General features: G+C 41.5%; 1 long non-coding RNA gene across 1 annotated transcript in view; it reads left to right on the top strand.

The window, feature by feature from the left end:
• Positions 1-7,363, top strand: part of LOC142599593 (uncharacterized) — a 45,311-nt gene extending 37,948 nt beyond the window's left edge. The window contains exons 2-3 of the long non-coding RNA XR_012833173.1: positions 3,332-3,527; positions 7,283-7,363. This is a non-coding gene — a long non-coding RNA (uncharacterized LOC142599593). The remainder of the gene's footprint in view (positions 1-3,331; positions 3,528-7,282) is intronic.
• Positions 7,364-12,016: the final 4,653 nt, after the last annotated feature.

The raw sequence follows: 12,016 nt of genomic DNA, 5'->3' as shown, positions 1-12,016 counted from the left end.
GTTTGGCCATGCTTTAGGTTGTCATCAAGTATTACACACTCACAGGATTTTATAGTCAGGAGAAGACTACAGTTCAGGTACTTCTCTGCAATTACATATTCTTGATAGCATAATTGATACATATGGTATATAAAAGAATGTTTATTAAAAGTTTAAAATGTAACAGAGTACAAGATAAATTTCATTACATCAAATTTTACAAATCACAACAATGCTGGTACTGATTGGACTGATGGTAAAAGGACTTCACTGTGGGAAGGAAGGCAATGGTACGTAATAGAGAATTCTTGTTAACACTGATCTAATGTGCAAGAGAATGCATGGTAACCTAGTTAAGGTAAAAAGCATTAAGAGGACGCTAGTAAAAAGTAGCTATTATTTGGCCAGCCTTCCTCAGAATTAAAGTGTATCTTCAAAATCAGTCCATTCTCACACAGTGCACGCATATCCCCTTTTGGAAATTGAAGCGATCATCTAATAACCAAAATACTGGGTAACCCTTAAACCATGCAAGAATTCCGCTCTGATCTCTCTGGATTCCAGTGATGGTCAAAATTAGGAAGGAATATTTTTTTAATGGAGAGAGACAACAGTAGGAAAATAAGATTATTTTATCCAATGAAATGCATTTCTCTTTTATAGTAAAAATCAGAAATGTATACAATTTGAGACAAATGCATAATTTCCTCCCCTTAAAAGGGGGCAGGAAGTACCGTACCTTAGGTTAATTTGACTGGGCTGTGCCATCTAATGTTCTCCCTTCTTGGAGCCCTCCATTTTATAAGAACACAAGATAGGACATCCAGCAGCAGGTGGCTGGTTCCTCAGGTTCTGTATCATCTGTATCATCTGTAACAGCAAGTAGAACAGCAAGAACACAGAACAAAGCCCATTCATACACAAAAGAGATGATAGTCTGCAACTCCCACTGGATACAAATTCAGTTGTGAAATACAGAACTTGTAAGGCAACAAGTCCAGTTATGCATTAAATTTGATTGCCCTATGGTTAGAAGGCAACATTGTAAAGGTTTTTATTGGTCATAAATTTACTTAGATTTTAATAAAGTTCACCACAGCATTTGGCTCTATGACCTCATGTAACAGTCAATTTTACCATTATCATGCTATATGAACTGATGTTTCCCTCATCCATTTGATATAATTTTGCAGTTACTAATTTAAAGTCAGTTATTAAATTGTTCTTAAAGACAAAGATAAAATTAGAACTGATCCATGCTGGAACTGATCCAATGTACTGTTTCCAGCACGATATTACAGAAAGTAGAAAAGAGTTAAAGACTGCGAAGGGTGTTCTAGTCAGTCCTTTCTTCGGTCAACCTTACCTATGACAACCTCTGCATTGTCTTTATTTCTATAAATCAGCAGTCCCTTTCAAGTCTTAGCCAAGTTCTTACTTTTACCAACTTTGTGTGACAATGAGTCCCACACCCTAATTATTTGTCAAATAAATAAATCTTATTTTATTTTGAATTTGCCAACTTTAAACATTTTTTATTTCCCACCATTGTTGTCAATTACTTAATGGGAAAATGCACATTTATTTTCTTCCCACCATTCACTTGTTTATATACTTCTATCAAATTGTATATGATTTCCATAGAGATTTTGGGCACAGCCCTCTACTGTCCTGCATTTTGTAAGGTCACTTCTGCCTGTTTTCTGTGAATATAAAAAATTCCCAGACTAGAAAACTGGTTTTAGGCACATTCGTAAATTTTTTAAAAAGTAGGCCAGCAAAATGTGATGTTGTACAGCCACTGTTGTCTGACTCTGTCACAATTCTAATAAAACATATGTAACGGTTCAAAATATTTTTTCATTACTCCTCAAAATCTTAAAGTAATTATAATGAGAATTATAATTAATATAGTTCAGATTTCCTAGGAAGAAATATAAATGTGATTTGTTGGCTGTAGGCTGGAAATTGATTTTTTAAAATGCCTGTTTGGCTTATTTCTACTGATATGTTGTTGAAACAAAAGGAAGGCAAATTCTCTTCACAACCATGCCATAAGTGCGAATGAAATACAATGTGAATTCCTGACATGGGCCCTCTGTAATGCAGGAGGTTCCCACACTTCACTGCTTTGAGCAGGAGGATGGATTCAGTTGGAATTCCTACCTGAGTCACACCACAATCCTCTGATCCACTGGCAACAGCTGTACTGTCCCCCTCAGGCTCTGTTGAACTTTTTTGCCTCCATTTACAATTCTTTAATTTCACATGGCAATCTGACTGCATTTTGAGGGAAGTTTTGGGAACCACGGCCACCGGAAATTAAACTCTGAGGAGCCCTGACTACAGGAGCAGGAGAGGGGAGCTCCACATAGGCTTTGGATGTATCACAGGCCAAGCACTCCTTTTCAAGATGGAGAGGTGAAGTTGGCTGGAGAAAACACCAATATGTTCGTTCTGTCTAAGGAGTTTCTTTGCCTTGATATAGCAATTATGGCTATCTGATTCAGCCCCTTAAGGGGCTAGCTGCTCTCAGAAAGCAGGAAGGGGTATCAGTCAACTGAGAAAAGTCTCCTTCTTCTTCCCTCAATGCTGCCTGCAACTGCTGCCTGAAGCCTCCTTTAGCAACTGTCTGTGCTGAATTGTACTCTGAATAAGAGTACAGAGTAACTGGCAGCACAATTTGCCGTTAGAAGCCTGGTTCAACTGCCAATTAAAATACACTACATCCTGCAGATCTTGCAGTTCTGTGTGTCAGGAGCTTTCTATTGTTATTTCTAGTGCAGTGGAGCTGTTGCACTAAACTCATGTATGAGGCAAAGAATTACTTACCTGGACACTCCTTAAGGATCTCATGTGCACCTGAGTGTTAGTCCACACACGTGCCAGGGTTTGGCAGACAAGGAGAGTGAACAGGGAATTGGGAATAGGCAGGCAGGACTTTCAGTGGAATTGAACTCGACTGCACTGGCTGCACTCCATTACTGTATCTGGTTAAGCCCACAAATATCTCTTGAAAAATGTGGAAGTTAACCGTACTTTTCAGCAACACTGGCTTGCTACTAAAAATCTGCACTGTTGTGGGACAAAATGTGGGTTGCACTGCAGGCTGCAGCAGCCTGTATAGGTTTGTGACACACAATAATACGATACGGCCTGGCTACTAGAGATTCTGCACCACAGAGTCATGGTCTCCAGCTATGTCTCCAACTACGACAAGACACTCCATCTTCAGCCTGCTCAGCAAGTGTTTCCACATGTGTTAGAAAGTACTATAAGCAGGCTTTTCTCATCACCAAATGTTATGGTTTATATGAATTGATATTGTTTTATCATATTTTTGTCCTGACAGAATGCAGAGGGAAATGTGAACGTCTGCCTCTCCCTGAGTCCATGTACACGCTGCGCTGATGTGGTTGAGACGTCTGGAGGCAAGAGCTTTGGATAGCTCTTGGTATAAAACTCTCTCTGCCAGCAGGCCACCCTTTGTGAGCACCCACTACCTTTGCAGTGCGTCTGAGCCAGCCTTGGAGCATCATCTTTCACAGGTGTGCTGCCACTCTCACCTCCGTAAAGGGGATGGTGTGCTGCTGGAAAGGGGTGTAGTCTATGCAGAAGAAGGATGCACTTTCTTTTATTTGTTACTTCATGGCTCATGTAATATTTTTGTGAGACTACTGTTCTTACGGTCAGATTGATTATAAATACTTCAGTTGGGTTTTAGTCCAGTTTTAAAGGCAGATTATAAAATATTTACCTAGTTTGTACATATACCAAGGCAAATGCATAAACAGGTAACACTCCTACTTGTTTGACATCCCCTTGTGACTGAAGGTTTGGAACTAGAGGTAATAATTATGTGTCCAGCTGGGGAAGTTGCTTTTAAGAAATGATATTCAAAATGGCTTCCTACATAAAGGATATAGTACATGCAATGATTAGACAAATAAAGACCATCAGCAATCCTGTACAAGTGGCAGATTCACAAAAATAACTTGATGGATGCTCTTAAAAGCCATCAGCTGAAGAAAGAGATCTCAATGTGGTTTTGCATCTGCATTCCTTGTTACAGAAAAAATTAAGCAGAATTTATAAACAAATATTTCAGAGTAGATATGATATGCTGCAATGATTCTATACTAACATAAAGAGCATGCTACATTCTGAAAAAAAAAAACAGGCTGCATATTTTGCATTTTTGCATTCAAAAAATGTAGCAATTAATACATATATTCAGCTAGCCATAATATTGTTGTCAATTAAATTATCAAAGAGAAAGTGAAAAAATAGATGGTCACTTGTTTTGTTTCCCTCTTATTTAAAAAAGCAGCTACCTTTATTTCTCTATTTGCACATGGAGCTTTCAGGTATATTTCTCTGTAGAGCTCATTTTTTACTAAGTGCATTTAAAACAGAAAATAAGAAACAAATATAAATTTCTTTTATGAAACTACTTACTCTTGAAGGCTATACTTTTTTTTTAATTGATCTTCAATGCTTTCCTTCTTGTTTAATTATTTTGATACAATCTGCAGCTATCTATTTCCATGTTTACCAGCTGACTTGCTTACTATAATGAAATATTTCACCCAAAGTTTGGCTGTGATGCCATGAAAGTCAGAGAACTTTTGGTGCATACAGGAAAAACAAAACCTTTAAAATAAGTTTCCAAGAAAATCAGCTTGATGCCTTTGGGAACTGAAATATGCTAATTAGAAGAAAGGTACAAAAAGCATCTCCAGTGAAACACAGGAGTGCAAGTTTTGTGCTAGTACTTTTCAAAATACAGAGGGCTTTTACATGCTGGTGGCCGCATAGCTCCAATGGTCTTATAACAGAGTGGTTCAAAGACACTGAAGACAGTGTGGCAATAGTGCAGCAAACTGAATTTTAATATCCCTCACCTCTTACCAACCTCAGAGGAGTCAGAAACTCAAAATTCCTCCTTCCTTTGCTGTCTATAAGGATATGGAGTCTTGCTCCTTGTCATACAGTGGCTGGAAGAAATCTCTGCCAGGGATCCTTGCGGAGTTCTGCTTTTATGAAAAAGAGGCAGAATAAACATGATATTTTAATGTTTTAAGAGCCAGAAAAGTCTTAAGGCTTCATTCACAAAGACCTCTGTATAAAAGTAAGAATCTGTGACAGTAACAGTTCTGTTCCGCCAAGCATTTTCAGGTAAATCTAAAATTTTAGTAGTACACGTGTTAGAAGTATACAAACAGAATTAGTAATGTGGTCATAGTTCAAAGTTCTTATTCAGTATTTATTCAGTGAAAAATTGACCTTTGAAAAAAACTTCAGAATTTGTCCCATACTATTTTAATATTTAGATTCATAGAATCATAGAACCATAAAATGGTTTGGGTTGGAAAGGACCTTAAATATTATCTAGTTCCAACCTCCCTGCCATGGGCAGGGACACCTTACACTAGACCACGTTGCCCAAAGCCCCATCCAACCTGGCCTTGAACACTTCCAGGGAGGGGGCAGCCACAGCTTCTCTGGACAACCTGTGCCAGTGCCTCGCCACCCTCACACTAAAGAATTTCTTCCTAACATCTAATCTAAATCGACTCTCCTTCAGCTTAAACCCATTACCCCTTGTCCTGTCACTACACTCCCTGATAAACAGTCCTTCCCCATCTTTCCTGTAGGCCCCTTCAGGTACTGGAAGGCCGCAACTAGATCTCCCTGGAGCCTTCTCCTCTCCAGGTTGAACAATCCCAACTCTCCCAGCCTGTCCTCACAGGAGAGGTGCTCCAGCCCTCTGATCAGCTTCATGGCCCTCCTCTGGATGCTCTCCAACAGCTCCATGTCTTTCTTGTACTGGGGCTCCCAGAGCTGGATGCAGTATTCCAGGTGGGGTCTCACCAGAGCGGAGCAGAGGGGCAGGATCACCTCCCTCGACCTACTGGTCACACTTCTTTGGATGCAGCCCAGGACACGGTTGGCTTTCTGGGCTGCAAGCGCATACTGCCGGCTCATGTTGAGCTTCTTGTCAATCAACACCTCTGAGTCCTTCTACTCAGGGCTGCTCTCAATCCATTCCTCGCCCAGCCTGTAGCTGTGCTTGGGATTGTGCCGACCCACGTGCAGGACCTTGCACTTGGCCTTGTTGAACTTCATGCGGTTCGCATGGGCCCATGTCAAGGTCCCGCTGGATGGCATCCCTTCCCTCTGGCGTGTCGACCACACCACACAGCTTGGTGTCATTGGCAAACTCGTTGAGGGTGCACTCGATCCCACTGTCCATGTTGCCGACAAAGATGTTGAACAATGCCGGTCCCAGTACCGAACCCTGAGGAACGGCACTCGTCACCTTTCTCCACTTGGACATTGAGCCATTGACCACGACTCTTTCAGTGCGACCATCCAGCCGATTCCTTATCCACTGAGTGGTCCATCCATTGAATCCATGTCTCTCCAATTTACACACAAGGATGTCAAGTGGGACAGTGTTAAATGCCTTGCACAAGTCCAGGTAGATGACGTCAGCTGCCTTTCCCTTATCTGCCAATGCTGTAACCCCATCATAGAAGGCCACCTAATTTGTCAGGCACAATTTGCCCTCAGTGAAGCCATGTTGGCTGTCACCAATTTAGGTGATAAAGCAAGCATATGCTTATGAACAATATCAAGGCCAGGTTGGATGGGGCTTTGGGCAACCTGGTCTAGTGGAGGGTTTCCCTGCCCATGGCAGAGGGGTTGGAACTAGATGATGTTTAAGGTACCTTCCAACCCAAACCATTCTATGATTCTATGAATATTGGTTACAACACATAAATGCAGTTGCTTACACTTAACACTGTATTTTATGTGGAAAATCTTGCAATGAAACCTGTCCATTTTTCTGATAAAATACAAAAAATATTCACACTTTGACAAAGATGAAATCATCCTTCAGTGCTTAGCTCTGTGCTGTATTTGTGAATACGGACAGGTCATTGTCTTCAAAGTTACTGTTCATGCATGAAAAATTCAACATATGCATGAGTTTCTGTAGGATCTTGACATTAAGTAAGCATTAAGAATGTATTGTGCTTGTATTGCTATGTCAGTGCCTTCTGATAGAGCTTAAACATGTTTCTGTTGCAATATGGAGCATTCTCTACCTGCCTCTTATCCTGTAATAGTTTTGTGGTTATGTAGAAGACAGCCTGTCATGCAGTCAATCTTTTAATTTTCATGAAAATTAAAATCACTTACAAGGAAGTGAAATACACTACAATGTAAAAATGTTAAAATTCATAAAATGTTAATTTGAAATGTTATTTCAAAAATCACCTACTGCACATTTCAGGTCCTAGCTACTGAATCTCTTCTTCATTCAAAACTTCCATTATCTTCAACCAAATTGGTCCCTTAGAAGATCAGAAGGTATGGCCTGTTGAATTCTGGTGAGTTTTGCTAGATAACTATGCTAAATGCCAAATCCATTGGCATTAGAAATAGCTAAATATAGATAGCTACAGCTATAACTAACGCTTTCTTAGTGCTTGAGGTTACATTTTTATGCACCTACAATCTGAGATAGCAAAGACAGAGGCATTGAAAAGAAAAGGCTGAAAAATCACTTCTTGGAGTTGTCTACAGCTGGACTTGTTGCAAGTAACTATCACTCTATGATTCTTGGCAGATAATTTCATTACCATAAAAAATAATTCCAATATTACAAGCAACTTAGATAGGTGTTATGATCGATCTTTAAAAAGGGATTTCTATTCCTCAAATTTGACAGAGTTTGAGGTCTTCAAAATCAGTTCCCGGACCATTGTTAAGATTGTAAACACAAATTGGACATGATCTTCTTCAACTCTAATTTATGTGGTAGTCGATGCCCTTAATTTAGCTGTAATCCTTTTCCATGTGCACTTTGTAATGCATTGGAAAATAACTTGGTGGAGACCTAGTGCCACCTTCCCTCGCAACACATTCAGCTTCCATTGACTTGAGTGGGAAATGAAGGGCGACAGCTTTTCTAATAATGGCAGTTGTAAACATTTCTCATCACAATTTTTTTCTGTTCATTCCATTCTACAGGACACGTTAACACACACAGAGCTGTGGTTCTGAATGCAAGAAGAAAATAAAGGGTTTGAGGGCAAATACTGCCCGCCTTGCTCTTTCAAACCACTGGGTCCAAACTCTGCTTTTGGTGTAATTGTAATTCTAGGATTGCTTTCAACATATGCGGGAGTATTTGAGACAGGAATTTGTCCAAATGAGATTACTTTGCAGGCTGATGTAATGGCCCGTCGAGATTAGTAAAGATAGCAGAATCTGGCTCACAAGGGAAAAACCCTCAGGATTTATAGTCCAACTGAGAAAAGTAAGAGTGCATAGAATGCCTAATTACACTACAAAAAGGATGTTAAACACCCTAACATTTCTGGTTTTCTGTATTTTATACAGAAAATACAATAAAAATCCCATGTTACATAGAAAGTAAAACAAATGTCACTAAAAAATTACTTTGACCTAAACCAATATCTACTGCCCCAAGTACTGTGACATTTATGACTATGGTGAGGGTGTATCTAGCCGCTGTTTAGATTGTCTCAGCTCTCAGAGCAAAATGCATTCCATGGAAAGCTGAATGATGGAATTTTTGTTACAACATAATTTTCCAGCTGTTCAAAAAAGGCATATATGGTGTATATTTCACAGCTGCTGAAAAGCAGTAAAATTAACTGATGAATGGTCATATCCATCTGGGCCCAATCCTGGACAGTGTTAAGCATCCTGAATTTCTGCATTTCTGTGGAGGCCAGTGGGAGTCTGGGGTTTGCTGAGCATTTTGTGGTCAAAATAAGAGGAGAGAAGATTATCTTTCACCACCTCTTAGATTAGGGCCAACAGCCAATAACATCAAACTGATCCTACTGTCATTAAACTAAGTCCAAGACACATCAGTATGAAAGATGGTGCCAGTGGAAATTTGCTGTGCATTAGATGATTTGTGTCTGTTTCTCTAACACTAACTTTGGAGATGTCTTGGATCAACAGCAAGACACAGTACGAAAAAAGCTTGTTTTCTGCATCCCAGTGGAAAAGAATCATCTGTGTGAACTGCTGTTACAATCATAAAAAAAAAATTCTAAAAGTATTTTATTTGCAAAATATTTATGCTACCTCCTCAAAAGAAATGAAGATTATCTTAATCTTTATATCTGTTCTTATTTTAGAGCCAAAAAAGATTGTCCTCTTTGGGAGGATAACAAATCTGACACTTTTCATCTATATAAAAGACTGAAATTTTCCCTTTACTTTTGGTGCCCTGAAGGAGCAACATCACAGCTGGACACATTTTCTGAGGACTCTAACTTCATTACGGAGGACTGTAGGACTGTAACTTTACTTTTTTACTTCAAATGGAATCTTCCAATGGACTGACACAAGCCTCTTTCCACTTGCCAGTAATGTCTCAAGGCCAACCAGGTTCCTCATTCAAGAGCTTTGTCCCAAGTAATCTCCTTACTCAAACACTGAATTGCACCATCTGAATGGCACAATGCAAATGTGCCATGCGTTTATTTAATGGTCAACCCCCTTCTCCCTCCCATCCCATATTGTCTTGATTTGATACAGTGTAAAAAGAAGCGTTTCCAGAGGCTTTCAGCCTGACTTCTTCCTAAGAAACTTAGAATGCCAAGCTCCTTTTGAAGATGTTTTTAATGGACTGTTAAGAGAAAAGTGGCTACAATCTTATTTTGCTGCTTTGACAAAGTCAGTATTACACAAAACTGCAGGACATTCTAAAATGTCTCAAAATTGTGAGAATATTCTTATTATCATATTAATTAAAAAAAAAATTAACCTATTTAACAGAGGTTACACTTCCAGGGATGGGGCATCTACAAATTCTCTGGGCAACCTATTCCACTGCCTCACCACCCTCACAGTAAAGAATTTGAACTAATATCTAATCTAAATCTACCCTCTTTTAGTTTAGACCTATTACCCCTTGTCCTATCACTCCATGCCCTTGTAAACAGTCCCTCTCCAGCTTTCTGGTAGGCCCCGTTCAGGTACTGGAAGGCTGCTATGTCTCCCTAGAGCTTTCTTTTCTCCAGGCTGAACAACCCTGACTCTCTCAGCCTGTCTCGACAGGAGAGGTGCTCCAGCCCTCTGATCAGCTTCGTGGCCCTCCTCTGGATGCTCTCCAACAGCTCCATGTCTTTCTTGTACTGGGGCTCCCAGAGCTGGATGCAGTACTCCAGGTGGGGGTCTCATGAGAGCAGAGGGGGAGAATCACCTCCCTTGACCTGCTGGTCATGCTGCTTTTGATGCATCCTAGGATATGATTGCCTTTCTGGGCTGCAAGCGCACACTGCCGTCTCATGCTGAGCTTCTCCACCAATACCCCTAAGTCCTTCATCTCAGGGCTGCTTTCAATCCATTCTCCAACCAGCCTGTAGTTGTGCTTGGGATTGTGCTTGTGCCTTGTTGAACTTCATGCGGTTCACACGGACCCACCTCTCCAGCCTGTCAAGGTCCCTCTGGATGGCATCCCTTCCCTCCAGCGTGTTGACCACACCAGACAGCTTGGTGTCACTGGCAAACTTGCTGAGGGTACACTCGATCCCACTGTCCATGTCACCAACAAAGATGTTAAACAGCACCAATCCCAGTACTGACCCCTGAGGAACGGCACTCGTCACTGATCTCCACTTGGACATCGAGCTGTTGACGACAATTTTTTGAGTATGACCATCCAGCCAATTCCATATCCATCAAGTGGTCCATCCATCAAATCCATGTCTCTTCAGCTTAGGGACAAGGATGTCAAGCGAGACAGTGTCAAATGCTTTGCACAGGTCCAAGTAGATGACATCTGTTGCTCTTTCCTTATCCACCAAGGCTGTAACCCCATCATAGAAGGCCACCTAATTTGTCAGGCATGATTTACCCTTAGTGAAGCCATGTTGGTTGTCACCAATCATTGCCTTATTTTCCACATGCCTGAGCAAAGTTTCCAGAAGGATCTGCTCCATGATCTGGCCAGGCACAGAGGTGAGACTGACCAGCCGTAGTTCCCTGGGTCTTCCTTTTTTAAAAATGGGGGTTCTGTTTCCCCTTTTCCAGTCAGTGGGAACTTCACCGGACTGCCAGGACTTCTCCAATATGATGGATAGTGGCTTAGCCACTTCATCCCCCAGTTGCCTCAGGACCCGTGGATGCATCTCATCAGGTCCCATGCACTTGTGCACCTTCAGGTCCCTCAGATGGTCTCAAACTTCTCCTACAGTGGGTGGTTCTTCATTCTCCCAGTCCCTGCCTTTGCCTTCTGCATCTTGGGCGACGTGGCTCAAGCACTTGCGAGTGAAGATGGAGACAAAAAATTCATTGATTACCTCAGCCTTCTCCATATCCTGGGTAATCAGGTCTCCCATTTCCTTCTGGAGAGGGCTCACATTTTCCCTAGTCTTCCTTTTATCACTGATATACTTATAGAAGCTTTTCTTGTTGCCCTTGACATCCCCAGCCAGATTTAACTCTATCAGGGCTTTAGCGTTCCTAACCTGATCTCTGGCTGCTTCGACAATTTCTCTGTATTCCTCCCAGGCTACCTGCCCTTGCTTCCACCCTCTGTAGGCTTCCTTCTTGTGTTTGACTTTGCCCAGGAGCTCCCTGTTCATCCATGGGGGCCTCTTGGTGTTTTTGCCTGACTCCCTCTTTGATGGGATGCATTGCTCCTGAACTTGGGGGAGGTGATCCTTGACTACTAACCAGCTTCCTTGGGCCCCTCTTCCCTCCAGGGCTTTGTCCCATGGTACTCCACTAAGCAGGTCCCTGAAGAAGCCAAAGTCTGCTCTCCTGGAGCCCTGGGCAGTGAGCTTGCTGTGTGCCCTCCTGACTGCCCTGAGGATCTTGAACTCCATCATTTTGTGGTCACTGCAGCCAAGGCTGCCCTTGAGCTTCACATTCCCCACCAGCCCCTCCTTCTTGGTGAGAACAAGGTCCAGCACTGCACCTCTCCTTGTTGGATCCTCTATCACTTGAAGAAGGAAGTTATCATCAATGCATTCCAGGA

This window comes from Balearica regulorum, chromosome Z, assembly GCF_011004875.1.
Source record: "Balearica regulorum gibbericeps isolate bBalReg1 chromosome Z, bBalReg1.pri, whole genome shotgun sequence".
NCBI classification, from domain to species: Eukaryota; Metazoa; Chordata; class Aves; order Gruiformes; family Gruidae; genus Balearica; species Balearica regulorum.
The sequence above is the reverse complement of the archived record's forward strand: the minus strand, read 5'-3'. Positions and strand labels throughout refer to the sequence as shown.